Raw genomic sequence first — 21,673 nt, 5'->3', positions numbered from 1 at the left:
ATTAATAATTTTTAAAAAATATTTCGACGCTGCTTTGCATTCCACAAGGACCTAAAATCTTTGGATAACATCTCTACTCCTCTGCCTTTTAAGAACTTTCTCCCACTGTAAATTTTCCTTATTGTCGTATTTTCATTTTATTTATTTCATTTTTTTTACTTGGCTCTTTATATATTTTTTATATCTTTTTTTATTCTTTCATACTTTTTGTTCTTTTATATTTTACTAGTCTGGGTGCCCGGGGTTGCCTGGGTGTTTTGATGTGTGTGTTGAGCAAAAAAAAAAAAAAGTGGTCAGCAAGCAGGCTCGAACCCATAATGTGAAGGAGGAAAAGAAAGTGAAAAAAAAGCATGACGTCTTTGCTGTTGCGCTCATCGCCAAACCGGAATTGACAAATGTTTAGATTAAGGCTAGTCAATCAAAAAGAGGCGAAATATCGGCGAAATAAGCGACCCCTCCCTGTAAAAAAGTTCCTAGTTGAGGTGAAGGAATTAATGTTTTTAGACAATTTTTCGATATTTGTCCTCTGAAGGGTCGAGCTTCAAAGCAATACCAATCTCGTGAAAATCTGTCGCAAGTTTTTGTAAGACATACATGCATACATACATACATTTAAACAGACAAGTGAGATTTATATAATAGATTATATTGGACCCAATATATAGAAATGATTTTAAAAAATAATAGAAAAAATGGCTCATGTGCCACCACCGAGAATCGAAACCAAAATGTTTACTTTAGGATTTACTTTTTCCTTTGACATTAATGTCTTAACTATGAAGATATGTTTGCTGCAAGGCTAAAAATTAAAACATGAACCAGTAGTTATTATGTTATGCATGCATAGTCGTAATGCCACCATTCGACCTTCACCTGGCAAATTCTACTTTTTTATTTTTCACGCTTTTGCACCGATTTTCCCTGGCTAAAACCGAAATATAAAGTTTCACATGGGTTCAAATACCCTATATATTAAGTGTCATGTCAGTAGACCAAAAACTGACAAAGGAGTTTAGTAGGCAAAATTTTTTAAACAAACATATATATACGCATGCATAAATATATATAGAAAGAGGTTTGTGTTTACTATAACCTTTTTTCGCAAATATTACGGAAGTATAAATCATATAGAATATCTGCATGAATATAATTACACGTAATAGTTAATTAAAGATGATCGTCCCATAAGAAAACTGAAAAAACTAATAGGGAATTAATTAAAATTAATGTTTAAAAGAATATGCAAATTAGCTAGATCTTTTGCAGATAAATGTAATTTCATGACCCATATATAACAAAGTTGTATTTTCTTTTTAACTAAATAGAAAAAAGAGTTTTTAATATAAATATCAATACACAAAAAGCACAAATTTGTAGGAGTATAGATACATATTACCTAGCAACGCTGCTTATGTACAGCTAGTAGATAGTATATATTTATACTCCTTTAAATGTGGGGTTTTTGTGTATTGATATTCATATGGATGGCTAGGAGAAGCCCCATGTTTTGACAAGCTTCTGGGTTTGTCCTTTACTCCTGATCTGAATTGGAACACGTACATCAAGGCTGTTGCCAAGGTCGCTGGAAAGATAGTGGGATCCTTCTACCGCTCCAGAAGATATCTCACTACTGATGCAATTCTCTATCTATATAAAAGCCAAGTACGTCCAAGGATGGAATACTGCTGCCATATCTGGGCAGGAGCTGCTAAAAACAGCCTATCCTGCCTTGACAGAGTACAAAATAGACTTCGTGGCTTAGTGGGGGATGTCCTTTTCTCTACCCTGCAACCTCTCTCCCACAGAAGAGACGTTGCGAGCCTATCCTTGTTTTATCATTATTTCCATGGCAGGTGCTCGTCTGAGCTCCAATCTCTGCCCCCCCTCTCGCCAATCTTTCACGAAAAACACCCGTCTAGCTGAATCCACTGTGAAAAATTTTCCCCACTCTTTATCTGTGCCTAAATCAAAACGTAGATTCCATGAACAAGGCTTCTTTCTTAGAACTGCACGCCTGTGGAACTCTGTTCCGTATGCCTGCTTCCCACCTCACTACAACTTGGATGTGTTCAAGTCCAACGTTAACAAATTCCTAATGTAAACACTTCATTAAATCTCCACACTGACTAACTCTACTTGCAATAACCCTTATCCCTGAGTGGCTTCCGGGCCTTGATAAGTGGTGACCACTGTTTAAAAAAAATAAAAAATATTAAAGACCCTTTTTTTTTTTTTATTTCTGTACATAACCAGCGTTGCTAGGTAAAAAGCATATTGCCGGTTTAGTCAGATACTATTTAAGATACACCAAAAATAAATCGTTACGATTCTCCTGAAAGTTGTCCATATTTTGGAGTTTTAGAAGCGTAAAACATGAAATTCAAACAAGGAAATAAAATCTCATAGCTTAAAGGGAAATAACTCATAGGTTAAATAAAAAATGCTGTTTTTAAATGCAGCTTAATTATACTTATAAATAAAAAAATAAATTCAATTAATGCACTTTATATAATACCAGCCTGGGTACCCGGCATTGCCCGGGTGTTTGGAGGTGTGTGTTTAAAAAAATTAGTAGGCAGACAGGCAGGCTCGAACTCGTAATGCGAAGGAGGAAAAGAACATGAAAAAAAGAAGTGACGTCTTTGCTGTTGCGTCCATCACCAAACAGGAAGTGACAAAGGTTAAAATTAAGGCTAGTCAATCGAAAAGAGGGGGATGCCTTTCGAAAATATTGGCGAAAAAAGCGACCCCACCTTGTTGAGGGTGAATGAATATTTTTAGCCAAATGAATGTTTCTGTTTAGCACACAACTGAATCGTGGTTCTTGACTTTTACCATTATATATAAAAATAATTAAAAAAATAAGCCATTATATAAAAAATAATTTTATAAAATCAACATTAGGTTCTCTACAGTGCAATGTAAACTACAATATATTGTAAACTAAGTCTCTGCGTAGAGGCATGTGAAGCTTCCCCCCGATGCACTGCAATGGGTCCCCATCTAGAACAGGCAATCAATCGATTTTATTTAAAAAGGGCTATTAGACTGATTTCGATGACAATAAAAATATAGGAATGGGAAATATTTCTTGATCACATCATTCAATTCCGGGCAACGTCAGGCAGGTATTCCTGCAAGTCATCTTATATATATATATATATATATATATATATATATATATATATATATATATATATATATGATGTTAAAAGTCCACGCATGCTTCTAGTATAGTGAATTGAAGGTTATGAGGGGGTTTTTGAAGCATGAAAACGATGTTACCTTTTGCATTTAATGTTTTATTTTTTTATTATTATTTTTTTACTGTTTGAATTAAACTTTGCAACATTTAAAAAAATAAATAAATAAATAAAAAATACATTCTTTTTCCACAAACGGCTAAAATAATTCACATGAACTCTTTCGAACATGGTTGTTACGAATGAACGCTGTCCATACTACAAATTTCCAGTTTTTTTCAACATCTTTCATTTTCAATTCGATACTTTTTTGTGACCAAGAGCGGAGGTCCGATTGAAATATAAAAAAAAATAATAATAATAATAATAAAAAATAACCTTTAAATCACTATATATTAGTGTTGGGACGAATAATCGGAATCAGGAATCGGAAAAAACGGAAGATTTGGGGGTATCGGAATCGAAAAAATTGATGCCTATTTTCTGATGCCAAAACGATTCTTTTAATTGTCATCTTTTAGTTTATTTTGTTTAAAGTAAAATCTTCCATTGCTGGTAATAATGAAAAAATAATAAACATTTATTGATTTTATAATATCAGTAAAGCTGAAATCGATAGATCACTCTCCACAAGTGTAATTTTACATTTACAAAAATATCTACATATTTAACATGTGTTTTTATGAAAATCGGGGAAAATAGCAATCTTAGAGTTACATAATTAGAGATTTATAAAGAATCGGAATCAGAATCGGTAATTGTATTGGAATCAGGAATTTAGCACGGAATCAGTAATTTTATCGGAATCAGGAAAAATATTGGAATCGTCCCATCTCTACTATATATATATATATATATATATATATATATATATATATATATATATATATATATGAGAATGTTCCTCCAGGTAAGTGAACAATATTAAACAAACATAAAGGAAGAAATTATAATTATGATTCATTTATTTGTGACACAGGTTCCATGTCCATTTCAAACTTTCATGGAAATAACATTTTACGTATTTTACATGTAAATATAAAAGTAATTTATGGGAGGCAGTAAACTGCAGAGGTGTAACGGATAAACACAAACTGAAGCAAATTATAACGATGCAATGAGCTATGCAGATGTGTGTTGTGACTTTAGTTCAAACATGTATGAAGTTGAAAACTTATCTGACGAAAGGATGTTCCTGAAATATCATATCATATATGGAACTTCAAGCAGACCACAGTGACACAAGTAAGAATATAATACAATCCTTGCACAACGGCCTGTGGTGTAACGGATAAATTATTAGATTAAATTCAGCTGTAAGTGACACTCTTATGGAGGTTGAAGGTTCAATCTGCAGTGCAGGGTGATACGAAGAATACAATTGAAAGTTACGTAAGACTTTTACTTAGTCATGGCTGACAGAACGAGAACAGGTTACCCCAGTGGGTTAAATAAAGGGTTAGGTTTGAAATTCTGTGCAGATTCCAGAGTTTGACAGAAAGATTCCTGAGTTTGACAACATACACCTGAAGAAGGTCGAAGGTTATATTGGCCGAAACTTTGTGTTTAGCTTAAACCTTGAATTTTTAGACATTCTCTAAAATCAGAATTATTTAATAGATTCTGGACATAAGATTTTATAGCATTATGTTCGTTAGTGGGCATAAAAGTGGTGTAAAATTGTTCTGCTTGTGGAAATAATTTTTAAAAACTAATTTTGACTCTGAGCAAAGCTTATTTCTGACAAATTTCTTCGTTTCTTTTCCAGTCTAAACCCTGGTTGCCATGCGATTCCTCGGACACACTGTGAAACAGATTCTTTTTCCAATTCCTTGGAATGTAAGTATGCAGATATTTATTCTGCAAGGATAAGTTTCATTTTTTTTATTTCTATTATTATTATGTAATTGCGGATGATAAATTGATGTCGAAACTGTAATGGAATGTCCTCTTGGTATAAATACTCCTCACTAATCCGACAAGCAGTAAAATCCTATGTGTTTACTGCAAAGATCTCAAGATGTTAGAAAGCTTTTTACTGTAATAGTTTCTTCATTCGAACTGCTACACTTTGGAATTCTGCCTCTTTTTTCTGCTTCTCTGAATATAGTAACCTGCAGAAATTTAAATTTCATGAAAGCAGATATTGCTCTGCTTACCTCCCTACTTAGTGCTTCTGTAGGTATTCTATTCTATTCAATTATTTTTTAATTCAATTTATTTAGCAAAAAATAAAAGCAATTGCCACATAGTGAAAGAGTGGTAGAAATTTACACAGACGAGAATACACTAGTCCAACACTTGTCCAAATTCACCTCGAATTGTAGCATTCTTGGTCTATTCTAAAGTCCAGGGATCCTGATTGAAAAGTGTCCCTCCTCCAGTTTAATCGAAATCGTCAGTGAAATAGTTTCTTGTGGAGTCCACGTAAACTTCTTTCTGGTGCAGGAGTGAATAATAGGTCCCAAGGTATGTAATAATAGCCATCGAGGAGATGGTAGGCCAAAATAAGATCACTGCGTAATTGTCGGTGCTTAAGTGAGAAAAGGTTTAGCTTTTTGAGTTGGCTTTTATGAGATCTGATAGATCCTGCACTATTCTAATAGCCACTCTTTGAATTCTTTCCAGGTGCCGGATATCATATATTAGATATGGAGAAGTGGCCTGGACACAACAGTGGTTTGACGAGGGAGACATACGTGAGATAGAAATATTTTAGGAGTGAGTCTGCAGAAAGAACATTGTATGAGAAATAGGATACTCCTTTGTCTGTTTATTTATTTTTTTTGTTTATTTACAAGTGAGTCACCACTTATCAAAGCTCCAAAGCCACTCAAGATAAGAATTGATGAGTGTATGGGTGTCACCTGGACAACAGTGTAGTAATCATTAGTGATGGAAATTGGGAATAACTTAATTATTTAAGGGGACGGCTCAACAAGAACTTGTTTACATTGGTCTTGAAGACGACCATATTCAACTGGAAAGCAGACCAGTGGAACAGAGTTCCACAAGCAGGCAATTCTAGGAAAGAAGATTTGTTCATGAAACTTGAGTTTAGATTTCAGCAGAGATAGAGGGTGGGGGAAGTTGTTGTAGTTGGACGAGTGTTTTTTTGTGTATGTTTGCTTTATTAGAAACCTGAATGCAATGTTTAAATAGCTTGAAGAACGAATCTTTGTTTACCTCCTTGAGCAAAGCAATGGCATACCCTGAAGTAAAAGCTTAGTCAGAATGCAAATCTACTATAGTATAACCCCTACATATGCTCAAGTGACAAGATGCCTTGTTTGGGGCGAATAAAACTTGAAAAGAAAAAGAAGCTGCTATCAGATTATGATTGCAGTAATGAAATTATTGGTTATACAATCTATATATTATTAAAAAGTTATGTTTTTAGTATTTGTCTAATCATATTCCAATACAGGGTGAACGATAAATTTGTTGCTCTAAAGAAAACAACACTACAGCTTTATTTTAAAACTTTTATTGAAAAAATCAATTCAGGTAACTTGATTATGTAGTAAAGCTAACATCTATTCAATGTAGCCTCCTTCAGCCTCAATCACCACCTCAATACGGGTGCAGAACTGGGAGCATGACTTTTCCACAAGCGCTAGCAGAAGCTTGGTGAATACTTGGCAGATGGTGGCGATCAGGCTGGCTTTGGTGTTGTGGGAGGTCATGTTGGTGATGTTCTTGACATGACCAAACGAATTAGTCCAGTGGCTTCAGGTCGGGGGAGGAGAGGGGCCAGTGTGAGAAGGATACAAAATCGTAACACTTCTGTAGCCAAGCTGGATCTGCCAGTGGTCACCTAATTGCACCAGGGGATCACCACACTCTTTAGCATATCCAGGTATACTTTGGTGTTGACTTTTAAGCCGATTTCGAAAATGTGAAGTGGCATGATTGGGCCCTCACTTGAAACTACACCAAAGACCATAACCGTGGCCAAAAACTTTGTTGAGCTGTGCCCTCAAGTGTTGAACCGTTTGGATTTGCATTTTGAAGGAGCTGTCAATGGTCTTGTTGTCATAACTTAGATTGGTAGAGAGTAGGAGTTGTACAGCGGTGCATCTTTGATCTCGCTCATTGAACATTGTGTCACTTTCAGACATGATAGAAGGCTCCTATTGCTCTTGGGATTTGAACGCAACTGGCCAACTAGTAGATGGTCTGCAACAAAAAAAGAAAACCAGTTTTCATCAAACGGAAATGGAATCATGTCGTCTTTTCTAGGGCGACAATTTTATCGTTCCATCTTGTAGAGACATGTCATTGGCTGAAAAAAAGGGGTAGGCAGTGAGCTTCAAACTATGCGCCACCCCGGTAAAATATTCACTACAAACACTCATCTATCTACAACCATTTTCCTTATTCCCTATCTCGGTTTAAGTCTAAACGAAAATATCATAAGCAAAGTTTCTTTCTTAGAACTGATTGTCTGTGGAACACAATATTGTGGGGCTGCTTCCCAGCTTTTTCCAGATGAAAACAGATTAAAAATTTTCTACATGTCTGAATACCCTATATACCAAATTTCAAGTTTGTAGATGAAAATTCGTTGAGTATATAGGTTAAGAATTGCATACACACACACACACGCACACATTCTCACTTCTATATATATACTAGCAGATGTACCCGGCGTTGCCCGGTATTAAACGTTAAATTCCTTTTAAAAAAATGAAGTAAAAAAACGAAAAAAACTGAGACATGTGCATGCGAGTATTATATTTTTTATCTAAACAGTTCAATTCTTGTAAGTAAAAAAAAAAATGCTCGAGCTGAGATCAAAATCAAAGCTTACAGACAGTGAGTTAAGCATGATAACCATTAGACCAGCTTGACACAATCTGAAAAAATTTTTCTAAACCCGCTTATTCTAAGCATAAAGAAGCTGTCATGTTTTCCTGTCGCACATGCGCATTCATGAAATAGTTGACAAAGAGATATAACTCTGACAATATCCACGTATCAATTTTTCAAGTTTGACCCCTTAGCAGCCCTTTTTTCTTTTTTTTTTTTTTTTTTTTTTTTTGGATGAAAACGGAATAAAAAGTTTTTCAAATGTCTGAATTCCCTATATACCAAATTTCAAGCCTGTAGATAATAAATTTATTGAGTATATAGGTGGAGAAGTGTCATCTCACACACACACACAAACACATTCTCACTTTTATAGATATATAGATAGATTTTTTTTTTATGACAGGGAAACAAAAAAAGAATAGGGAGAAAAAATAGGACTTTTTTCTTTTTTACTTGTGTTTAATCCAAATACATATTGTCACTGAGATGTTATAAGCTTCTGTGATTAAGGACCAGATTTATAGGAGCATCCTAGGTGGGGAGTTTTGCAGCAAAATGTTTAATCTCATTACATTTAAATTTCTCCAGGTTGGTACAGTCGGGGAAACATGGAGCAAAGAGGGAATTTCAAAGGTAAGCAGTTCAAGGAAAGAAGATATAAAAGTAGAAAAGACTTTGAACGTGAAGGGGTTGGATTTTGCTGCTAGTCTGGTTGATCAGAGGTATTTACGTTGAAGAGAATACAAGTGCAGTAGCTTCATCAGAGCACATTCCATCAAAATAATTGTAAAAATAAAAAAAGCACATGAATGCCACATTGCCGCGATAGGACAGAAAAAAATTAAAATATCAATGTCAAAGAAAATTAATATTAAAAAATAAAACACACACAAACGGTGTAATTGTAGAAATTTCCGAGCCACTCTAGCGTTTCAGGGCAGGTAACCATTTTTTTTTTTTTTTTTTTTTTTGACTATGAAATATAAATTTTCTAATGTTTTTTTTTTGTTTTTTTTTTGTGTGTGTGTGTGTGTGTGTGTGTGTGTGTGTGTGTGTGTGTGTGTGTGTGTGTGTGTGTGTGTGTGTGTGTGTTTAGGGGAGGTCTCTTTTTTAAGTAATCAGATGTGATTTGACAACCTTGTCACTCAGACACGGGGTTAGCGGCAAAAGAAATTTGGTTAACTGCCTTAAAAATTTAGAATAGCCTAGAAATGGGAGATCATTTTATATTAAATTTATATATGAAATAGATCTCCCACTCTATATTTATATTGATTCAATTTTTTTTTTCTTTCCACCAAGATTTTAACGGTGTTCACACGTCATCGCCTAAATAAAGTAAATTTGGGGGATGGGGTGATTTAGCAAGTGGTGTTAATCTACAAATTTAGAATAAAACAAAATAAAAAAAAATTAAAATTAAAAAGCAGAGAAGAATATTATTATTTGGAGAAGAAGAACGTTAGAGAAAATATATCCTTTGTTGAAAAAAAAAATGAGGCCTTATTAATGGGTGTTGGCCTATCATTGCAAAACTGAGGAGGAGATACTACAACCAGGATGTTGACCATAACGATATTATATTAAACAGCACGAGCGCTTAGGGTAGTTTATTGGGACGACCAACAACAGTATTTCCTGCTAACGTTTAACATAACTAAAGTCTGTTTTGTGGGACAATAAATAAATACATCCTGGAGGAAGGGAGGGGTTGGTGAGCGAAATGAGCGCGCGTTCATATCAGTAAATTACTTTAAAGAGACAAACAAAACAAAACAAAAAAAAGCATAACTGGTGTAATAGAAACGTGCGTGTGTGTTTATGAGCAATCCTTTCAGTTAGGATTTCCTGGTACTGACTATTGATAATCTTGGCTCTTTGATATGACAGGGGCTCATTCAAAAGCTCGTTTTTCCATTACCTTATGGACACAAATAACCGTACAGTTTAAATTTTGGCCTTGATATTTCATTTAAGCCGCAGGCCACTTTCTGATCGGCAGTTTAAAAGCTTAAAAAGATAATGCCACAAATGTTTATACGAATTAACAAAATAGAATGAACCATAGTTTACACACGCACACACACACAATATATATATAAAAATGTAATTTTGGTTCGTTAAAAGTGAATAAAACCATATTTCTACGTTACCAATTTAATTGAAATTTGCAGAAAATCTATCTGTAAAGTCAATGAATGTTTGCATGTTATTAAAATAATTTTACATTGCGAATTATAAAAATATTAATTAAAATATAAATATTTTTCGAAGTCGTTTCTGCGAGACTGCCCAATAATATTTCTGGTAACTTCCGTTTCAACTACTCTCGAATTACAAGATAAGTAAAAAAAAAAATAAAAAAAAGTTACTCATGTAGACAGTGATCCGTGCTGAAATAATAACGTTATTATTAAAAAAGACATTCTTAACATGGGGAAGGGAGGGTGTTTTGTACCTATTCTGTACTTTAACCTTACAATTGAATAAAAACATAAAACTTTAATTAAACACGGAAATACGATTTAAAAAATAGCGCGGATCACTCTCTGCATTAGCACAAAAAAAATCCTATATTTTAAAAATTTAAATTAATTTATGTACTTACCAATTTTTAAATTTTAAATACCTTTATTTATGTTAAGGCTTTTCACTCATGAAACATTACATTTTAATTGTTTAGTTTCTTTTCTTTTTTTGTTTACATAAAAAGTTTGTTTCAACTTTTTCTAAACTGTTTCATTTTTACGACATGCCTCAACATATTATAAACACCCTAACCTCCCCATGTTAAAAAAAAAAACACGCCCTTCCATAACCCTCGAAAGCCGTTCTTAATATGGGGAGATTGGGGGGTGTTCATTCCGAAAGCCGTTTTAACATATGGAAGTTAGGGTGTTTATAATATGCTGGGGCGAGTCGTAAAATTAACGAAATTGCTATCTATTATTTATTGTAAAAATTGCTTGGTTTATTTATTTGACAAAAAAAAATTACAATTTGGTACTCCTTGGGCGTTGAGTTCCATGGCGACCAGCAGAAAAAAAATAATAATCGCTCCTTTAGTCCCCACCCCACCCCGCACGTAACATCTTTTATTTACTGACGTTGCCGTAACTAAACGATTATTTGTCACATTTACAAACATTTATTTATTTATTTATTTTGAAAAAAGTTTACTTTTTATGAATATTAAAAGAAAAATGGGTACTCATGCAGAGAGTGATCCGTGTTGAAATAATAACGTTATTATTTAAAAAGCCATTCTTAACATGGGGAGGGGAGGGTGTTTTGTACCTATTCTGTACTTTAACCTTGCAATTGAATAAAAAAAAAAAACTTTAATTAAACGTGGAAATACGATTTAAAAAATAGCACGGATCACCCTCTGTATTAGCACCGAAAAATGTTACTAAACATTTATTAATAATTTCTCACTTTTACAAACATTTGATTTTAAATTTCTTTTTAAATGACGACTTTTTTTTTAATAGTATTTGCGGATGGGTATGTTGACATTCCCCCCCCCCAATGGTGTTTATTCCGAAATCCATTGTTAACATGTAGAGGTTGAGGGTGTTTATTCTGAAAGCCGTTTTTAACATTTGTGGAGGTGGACCTAATGTAAAAAAAAAAACTAAATCATTTACTGATAACTTCTCACTTTTACAAATATTTTTTAATTTACATGCGCGGATGAACAAATTGTTGAATAGTGCGAAAACAAATTTACTTCTTCGCAACTTTCATTGATAAATAAATCTACTTCTCTGCAACGGGCACTGAACCCCTCCCCTTTTTTTAATAGTATTTTCGGGTGGGTATGCTGACCACAAATATCAGTTAAATTTTGCAAATAGCCCCCCCCCCCTCCAAAAGTGGTGTTTATTCTGGAAGCTGTTCTTAAGATGAGGATGTTGGGGTGATTATAAGGTGGACCTAATCTAAAAATAAAACAAAAAAATACGACAAGTTTTTTAAATGATTAAAATAATTTCTCACTTTTACAAACATTTTTACATGCGCACATAAGCAACTATTTTTTTATCAACTTTTTTTTACTTTTTTATCTAAAAATTATTAAATTTCAATGAATAGAATAATAAATCATTTATCATTAATATGTGTTTTTGGTTTTGTGTTGAATGAAACTTTTTTTTTTCATTACAACAATAATGAACCAATTTAAATCTTCCGGCATGCGTTTAAGGGTTACGAAATTATCAATAAATCGTTTAGTTACTAAGCCAACCTCAATAAATAAAAAAAATGTTACGTGCGCATGCATTAGCCTTGACTGAGGGGGGGGGTCTAAGGGAGCGACCATTAAATAATTATGCTGGTCGCCATGGAACTCAACGCCCAAGGAGTACATAAAGTGGCACTTATGTTATTGTGCTATTTTTTAAAATAGTATTTTCATGTTAAATTCAAATTTTACAAAATCTTTTTCTTTTATTAATTTGTTAGGTGAAAGTACAGATAACCTGGTCGGTTTCTAATGCGTGGAAAATCTAGCCCCCCGCCCCCCCCCCAAAAAAGGGTTACTCTGGATAGTAACAAAAAATTAAAATTGCCTCAGTCTCGAAAAATTTCTTCTCTACTGAACGAGGAAACAAACGGTGAAGTGTAGTTCACCTGTTTCTCTCCCCCTCTCTCTTGCTCTCTTAATATCTCTCTCTATCCATCTCTCCCTTTCCCTCTCTCAATCTATCTTTCTCTCTATATCACCCTCTCCATCTCTCTTTGAGCCCCTTTCTCTCTCTAACTCCCTCTATCTCTTTCCTTTCCTCTGTCTCATCCCTCTCTGTTTCTAACTCTCCCCCTCTCTCTTTATCTATCAATCCCTTTATCTCTCTATCTCCTTCTCTTTCTCTATTTTCATCTCACTTTCTCTTTTCTATCTATATATCTTCCTCTCTATCTGTCCATCTCTAATCCCTCATCCTATTTTAGTCTCCTAAATTGATTACAGTGAATAAGGCATTGTCAAAACATGGATAAATCCTATTTTAGTCACCTAATTTACTGACTGTGAGAATAGAAGTTATTTAGAAATTACTGCTACCTTGAACAGCACCAGAAGTAACTGGTAAAACCTTTCTAATTAAATTGATTTTGACAGCCATTTGGTAACAAAATGACATAGCCTTAGCCCTTGCTGCATGAGGAATACCTGCGACCTTGCTGCCAAGTAGAAGAATTATTTATTCTACTTTAAAACATTCAATTTTTCAAAAATCTCATGTTCGACATCTCCAAAATATCCAATGTGGGGAAAAATATTGCAGAAATTTAAACTTATTGTTTAGGATGAATGCACAATGGTACGCAAAAAATCACTTGAGGCTCTTGATCGATCCTTGCAAGATTTGCAAGGCAATGTCAGACCATTTGGGAATGCAGTAATATTGCTTGCAGAAGATTTCAGACAAATGTTACCTGTTATTCTTCAATCAACATCAGCAGATGAAATAAATGCTTGCCTCAAATACTCTACTTTTTTGTTCCATGTGAAGACATTAAACTTAACTCAAAATATGCATGTCCAGTTGCAGACTGTTCGATCCGCACAAAATTTTTTGCATCACTTGTGGGAAATTGGGTACGAAAAAGTGCCAGCTGATCAGAGTTGAGGGCAAAATTCTTTGACTTTTAACTTCTGTAATTTCTGTAATTTTATTTCATCAAAAGAACAGTTAGTTTAAAAGGGTTTTGCAGATATTCAAATTATAAGAATTCCACTTGACTGAGTGAATGAGCTATTCTTGCAGGTCAATACAAAGACGCCCATGAACTTAATGCTATTATTCAATGTAAAATTCCAAGTGAGTTAGTCAAATACAAATCCATCGACACTGTTATGAAAGCAGATAAAGTGGTTAATTATCCAACAGCTATATTTGCCAGGGATGCCACCGCATGTATTGAAATTTGGTGTACTAATTATGTTGTGAAATATAAACCAATCCAAGCTTTGTTTTTTCACATGGACAATTTATGTTACGTATTCAATAGTTACCAAACCAGAAATTCTCTATATCAGCTAAGAAAATGGAACAACAAAAACTGTGTACCCATGCAAAATGGAAAATTAAACCTATAAGAAACATGCTTTTTCTCATTTTGGAACTTTTTCCATTGCGCCAACTTGAGTCACAGCAATGCGTGGCAGGGTACAGCTAGTATATATATATATATATATATATATATATATATATATATATATATATATATATATATATATATATGATTTGGAAACTATATATATATATATATATATATGATTTGGAAACTATATATATATATATATATATATGATTTGGAAACTATATATATATATATATATATATGATTTGGAAACTATATATATATATATATATATATGATTTGGAAACTATATATATATATATATATATATATGATTTGGAAACTATATATATATATATATATATATGATTTGGAAACTATATATGTATATATATATGATTTGGAAACTATATATGTATATATATATGATTTGGAAACTATATATGTATATATATATGATTTGGAAACTATATATGTATATATATATGATTTGGAAACTATATATATATATATATATATATATATGATTTGGAAACTATATATATATATATATATATGATTTGGAAACTATATATATATATATATATGATTTGGAAACTATATATATATATATGATTTGGAAACTATATATATATATATATATATATATGATTTGGAAACTATATATATATATATATATATATATATATATATATATATATATATATATTTGGAAACTATATATATATATTTGGAAACTATATATATATATTTGGAAACTATATATATATATATTTGGAAACTATATATATATATATTTGGAAACTATATATATATATATTTGGAAACTATATATATATATATATTTGGAAACTATATATATATATATATATTTGGAAACTATATATATATATATATATTTGGAAACTATATATATATATATATATTTGGAAACTATATATATTTGGAAACTATATATATATATATATTTGGAAACTATATATATATATATATATATATATATATATATTTTGAAACTATATATATATATATATATTTTGAAACTATATATATATATATATATTTTGAAACTATATATATATATATATATTTTGAAACTATATATATATATATATATTTTGAAACTATATATATATATATATATTTTGTAAACTATATATATATATATTTTGTAAACTATATATATATATATTTTGAAACTATATATATATATATTTTGAAACTATATATATATATATATAATTTTGAAACTATATATATATATATATAATTTTGAAACTATATATATATATATATATATATATATATATATTGAAACTATATATATATATATATATATATATATATTGAAACTATATATATATATATATATATATATATATATATATATATATTGAAACTATATATATATATATATATATATATATTGAAACTATATATATATAATCTCGAAACACCGCGGATTAAGGACTATGCACTTATCTAGTTTTTCCTTTTCATATTAAATATGTTTTTAACTCATTTCAAAATGTTTTTTTAACATGTTTTATTAACTGTTTGCTCATATTATAAGCTCTATTTCCTATTTGGTTTTATCGAGCTTTTACATCTGACTGAGATAATTTTATAAATATTAAGTCTTTCATATTTATAATATACTTTAATTTTACCATCTTGGATCATTTTGGTAAATTTTATTGTAATTTTAATTTAATTTCATATATATATTTCATATATATATATATATATATATATATATATATGAAATTTATTACTGTGAGTAACTCATTCTGGACTCACAGTAATAAATTTCCTATATACTGCTCAGGCTACACATTGAGCACTTTAGTCCGGTTTTTTTCACCACTGGTAAATAAATATATATGTATATATATATATATATATATATATATATATATATATACTCGGCGTTGCCAGGGTGAAACATATTGACGGGTGAATATCCTAACTTCTTACGATTTTCCTGAAAGTGGGCCACATGTTGGATTTATGGAAGCATAAAAACCATCCATTTTCGTCTCTGAAAATTCAAGGGGAAATAACTCTCATAGTTTAACGCAGAAATAACTCCAACCGCTTAAATAAATAAACTTACTTCTGTTTTTAAAGATAGTAACTCCGCTGTTGTGGAGGGGATAGGGGGCAAATATAAATGTAGTAGGGTGAGCGAGTACTACCTGGAAGCACATATAGGGTAATTTAGGATCTTCTCTGGAAATGTCCCTACCACATAGAAGCTATCTTTAATGTAGGCACATATTCCATGGCGATCTTGGGGGTCAGAGTTAGATGTTAAGTTAGAGTATCCTTAATTTCCAAACTCCTTTAAGGAAATAGTCGTTCCAATGCCAGTTTCACTTAGGAATAAGAGGTCTGGTTTAGTCTTCTGTAATTGGGTTTCAACCTCTGGAAGGTTGGATTAATCGAAGCATAAAAACCGTTTATGAAAATTGAATGGGAAACAACTATAGTATAACGCGGAAATAATTCTCACAACTTAAATAAGTAAATTTCGTTTTTAAAGGAAAGTGGTGTTGGAATTTATAATAATTGAAAATAAATTAAGAATAAATCAACTTTAAATAATATTTCTAAATAAAACAATGCAAACTATTCTATTACAACAAACAATTAATAACATGGAACTAACTAATGAAATAGATTTTCTTTAATGTAATATGCAAATGAGGTTACTTCTTGAACGTAGACTTACCCTGAATGAAAATATATATAGAAATCAGGCTGGTCCTATTTTTTAGCTTAAAACCTAAAACGTTGAAGAGCTACGAAAATAAGAGTGGTACCATTGCAACGAGCCACTTTTTGTGCTCCAGAATTTATGTTTCTACATTGTCACCATCATTCTCAATGAACTTTTGTCAGCCTATGCCTCAGTCGTAAAAGTTTGGAGCATGCTTTGTTACTCGCATCTCTGCCGCCACTCTGAAATCAACGAATTCATCTCCTAACAACGCTGACATCAACTGCATCAGCTTTGTAAACGTTCAACAGGTACCTGTGAATATTGATCGGTTCAATTTTTTTTTACATGGAGAAATTCACTGATGCATCTCTGCTTCTGATGCACATCCATGACAAGGGTTGCGTTCTTGGAGTCTCCCACCGTCAATATCTACAACAGGGAGATGTAAATTTCAGGTCATGAATGTATAAGTTCAGTTATCATAACAGTCCAATTTGCAATCCCCTTTGATCCATTCGGGCGGAATAAAAAATAGGAGGCACTACTTTTGCAACGTCCTTCACAGAATGAAGAATTGCAAAGGAGGAGAGGGGTGGTTAAATATTTCATTATGTACTCTGTCTTTACTCTTCTACTTTTCCACCCTGCAAAAAAGTATATCCCGCCTTCAGTGTAGTATCTGTTCTGATGCTACACTTAAATTAATTTTTCCTTGGTTAATGTCTCTATCTTCTACACTAAGGCAATTTTTATCTTTGCCTACTTCCGCAGTTTCTCTTTTTGGGGAGGCTGGTTTTCACCCACATTAAAAACGACCTTGTGTCACATCTTACTCTTCTGAGGAAGCAGATAAATACCAATAGTTTCCCTTTCTCTATCTTAAAACTAAACAACACTTCCATGAGCAAAGTTTGTTTCCTAGAGCTAATTGTCTGTGGAACACAGTACCACTGGGCTGCTTCACACTTGACTACAACATCCAATATAAATAAATTCTTGTTAAGCCACCCAATTAAATAATCAAATTGTGACCAATGGCCACCATCATTACTAAACATCTCGGTTTTGTCTCATAAGTTCATCATTCACCTTATCGTCAAGCAGATTTTGCACCCTGATAAGTGGTGACCTGTCGCTACATAAAATAAAAACATAGTATAGTAGCTAAAGGAAGGGGAGCCTTATTATAGTTGGCCACTTGACTTTTATTATATATATATATATATATATATATATATATATATATATATATATATATATATATATATATATATATAACTACTTCATTTACTCACATAAATTAATATACGAAAGTATGAATTTATGCGTAAACTTTAAGTATTTACTTCAACAGTGCTCAATACGTAGGTAGAGCTAGTTAGTAAGTTATAAAATATATATTCAGTGTAGCTTAATCGCCATATATATATATATATATATACTAGCAAAAGTGCCCGTCGTTGGGTTCAAAAACAGCCTACAGAAAATGGACTCTGATTTCTGAAAGTATGATAAGTTATGAAAAGGAAAGGTTGTAAAGAGATAGCTTAGAATTTGGGGCTATCAAAACCAAAGCAAAATATGATGAAAGTAAAAATAAAATAGATAAAGCCCATAATTTATTATATCATACCTGTTCACACTGAAACACTTATCACAATAGTCTGTGGATCTATATTAAAAAAAACTTGTTAAACTTTGTGACATATTTACATTCTATGGAGGTCAGGTGCGAACGAACACCCCAAAATTTTATTCAAACTGAAACATAATTATCAAAGTATATTTACGCAGATAGATATGAAAAGTCTTTATTAAAGTTTGTGCCTATTTCCATTCCATGGAGGCCAGGCGTGAACGCAGACCCCACAATTTTATTATACTATCCTTATTTAAGTTAAAACATACTTATCAAAGTATTCTTATGTACATCTGTATCAAAAACACTTGAAAACGTTTTTTTTTTTAATTTTTAAGTTTTTTATTTCCATACTTTGTGGACCAGGCGTGAACACAGACCCCACAATTTTAATGAACCATCGTTCTGCCAGATCAAACATACCCATTCCTGTGTCTCGATACATCTTCTATCATTATATGTAATCAGTTTTTTAAAATAGTCAACCATATAGGAGCCTATTCGTGACCAGACACACAGCTTTATATTATTATATATATATATATATATATATATATATATATATATATATATATATATATATATATACTTCAGAATAAAGGTAAGAATCAGCTGGTGTGGAAACCTGTGATTATAAGATTTACAAAATATTACTGGCCGTAATATTCTATAAGTATTATCCCATCTAAATAAGAATTGCTCTGCTCGATATACGAGATAGATGCATAAAGAAGAATTACTCCAGAAATATTCCCAACTTGATTTCTACTCTGTGATGTGGATTACCCAATATACAACCTGGATCTCATTACCTCACTATTTTAAAGGAAAGTCACCTTGGATTTTACTGCGCAATTTGGAACTAAACCTTTATATTCTTTTCTTCAATTTCCCTTGCTATATGACTTCTATTTAATCAAATTTTGATTGTGTTTTTCCATGCCTCACTGACTTTAGCAAATAGGGTGAATACCATTGTAACTATTTGCTAATATTTTCTCCTCTGAAGAGATGGTAGACATCGAAACCCTATAGGATAAAGAGATAACATTTCTAAAGTATTCTTTGTCGTAGAATAATAAAAATCTTTGATATGAAACTCAAAAATTTCACTCCAAAAAATGTTACATCAAAAAATAGAATGGTGGGGAGGTGTAATATCACAGGAACAAACAAACAAAACAAAAATAGGAAAGAAACCCTAACCCGCCATTTTTTCTTTTTTTAAGTACAAATAAAATGCATTTATTTCTGGTTCTCCCAAAACCACGCACTTCACTATCTTGCAGAAGTCCTTTCGCACACACATGCTTTTTAAAAAGTGTTTCTCACCCTTGACATTACACGTCTATCTTGCCCGGCCGCAACTTGCTACCACATGGTGTATCTTTGTCTCCTTTTCTTTTGACATAAGCAAACACACATTTGCTAATTTGCATACGTGCTTTAAAAGCTGCTGCTGCTAATACTTTCGCTAGCCATCCATTTTTCAGTTGGTGCTGATTCTCCCACATGTGTGCTCTGTTATAGGGGGAGAACATCTGAATGGAGGAGAGATATTAAACAAGTGTTTTATTATGAACTTCTAGGTTTAGTGTCATCCAATTGTGGTTAAGAATACGCATTTAAGCCACCCACATAAAAACTGCAACAACAAAGTTAGAAATCAATGTGTGTGGCTCTTGTGTCGAACAGGAAGATCTGACAAAGACGAGTCACATAAAATAGTTGCACCCATCCTCAAGGTCAGAATAGATTGCAAAGAATTGAAATACAAAATTCAGCCATTTTACAAGTTACTCTTTTACGTTGATAAGTTATTTTTGTGTTTTTAACTTATTTTTAAGCGTTTATTTATTTTGACACACAAGTGGTCTTAATCTTAACGGTTATTTGGGGACTCTCCATAATTGCCCCAAAATTGAAAACTAAACAAAATATGGTAAAAAAAAAAAGGAACATACCCAATACATGTCACGCTTAAAAATAATTTACAACACAAAAAACTTATCCAGATAGGTAGAAGAGTAACTTATCCTGCCTTTGGTAACATTTATTTGATATATATATTTTTTTTGTTTTCTTTTCTTTCTTTTTCTTTTTTTTCTTTACTATTTTTGTTTTTATCGTCTATATATTGCAAAATGCTCTCATTACAAACCAATAAGTCTCCTGTGTGTCATGAGTAAGTTGCTGGAATCCATATTAAACAGAGAAGTAGTCAACCACCTCAGCAGAAATAACCTTCTTAGTGACATGCAATATGGTTTCCGTTCTGCTAGATCTACAGCATATGTGCTAACGGTTATATCTCATAGAATTAGTGAATCTCTTGACAAAGGTTTCCTTTCTAGGGCAATTGCTCTTGACATATCAAGGGCCTTTGATAAGGTATTGCATAAGGGCCTACTTCACAAGATTTCAAGTACAAAATAGTCTTCATGGCTTAGTGGGGGATGCCCTTTTCTCTTTCCTGCAACCTCTCTCCCACAGAAGAGACGTTGCGAGCCTGTCTTTGTTTTATCTTTACTTCCATGGCAAGTGCTTGTCCGAGCTCCAATCTCTGGTCCCCCCTCACCAATCTTTCATGAAAAACACTCGTTTAGCTGAAACCACTGTTAATAATTTTCTCCACTCTTTATCTGTGCCTAAATCAAAACGTAGATTCCATGAACAAAGCTTCTTTCTTAGTAGTGCACACCTGTGGAACTCTCTTCCCTTTGTCTGTTTCCCACCTGACTACAACTTGGATGTCTTCAAGTCCAACATAAACAGATTCCTAATAAACCGCCCCCTTAAGTAAAACACTTTATCAAATCTACAATACTAATGATTACTACGATACTATCCCATTGATTACTGTACACGCAATAACCCTTATCCCCGAGTGGCTTCTGGGCCTTGATAAGTGGTGACCTCCATGTAAAAAAAAAAATGCCCGCATTTTCAGTTGCTATTTGGGATTGGTTGAATATACAAATCAAGAACTAAGTTTCGTTCAATCCACTCAATTTTTTTAGAAATGAAAAAATTGTCATATAAAAGCGAAAATGTATGTATGTATGTTAACGTCGCACTTGTTTTTTTTCACACTTTAATTTACAACTTTGCCTCAACGGTTCGGGTTCGATCCTCATACTTACTTTTTTTTTTTTAATCCCCCACACACCTCCAAGCACCCGGGCAACGCCGGGTACCCCT

At 32.4% G+C, this 21,673-nt stretch overlaps 1 protein-coding gene across 7 annotated transcripts in view; it reads left to right on the top strand.

Annotated features, from left to right (window-relative positions):
- Nucleotides 1–21,673, top strand: part of LOC145249489 (uncharacterized) — a 245,276-nt gene that overhangs the window by 153,875 nt on the left and 69,728 nt on the right. For all 7 annotated transcript variants that reach the window (XM_080111094.1, XM_080111096.1, XM_080111093.1 and 4 more), the window contains exon 2: nucleotides 4,972–5,042. The gene's annotated coding sequence lies outside the window, so the exon portion shown is untranslated. The remainder of the gene's footprint in view (nucleotides 1–4,971; nucleotides 5,043–21,673) is intronic.

The sequence above is a fragment of the Euprymna scolopes genome, chromosome 28 (assembly GCF_053919585.1).
Source record: "Euprymna scolopes isolate OS-2025 chromosome 28, ASM5391958v1, whole genome shotgun sequence".
Classification (NCBI taxonomy): Eukaryota; Metazoa; Mollusca; class Cephalopoda; order Sepiida; family Sepiolidae; genus Euprymna; species Euprymna scolopes.
This window is presented reverse-complemented; position numbering and strand designations above follow the sequence as displayed.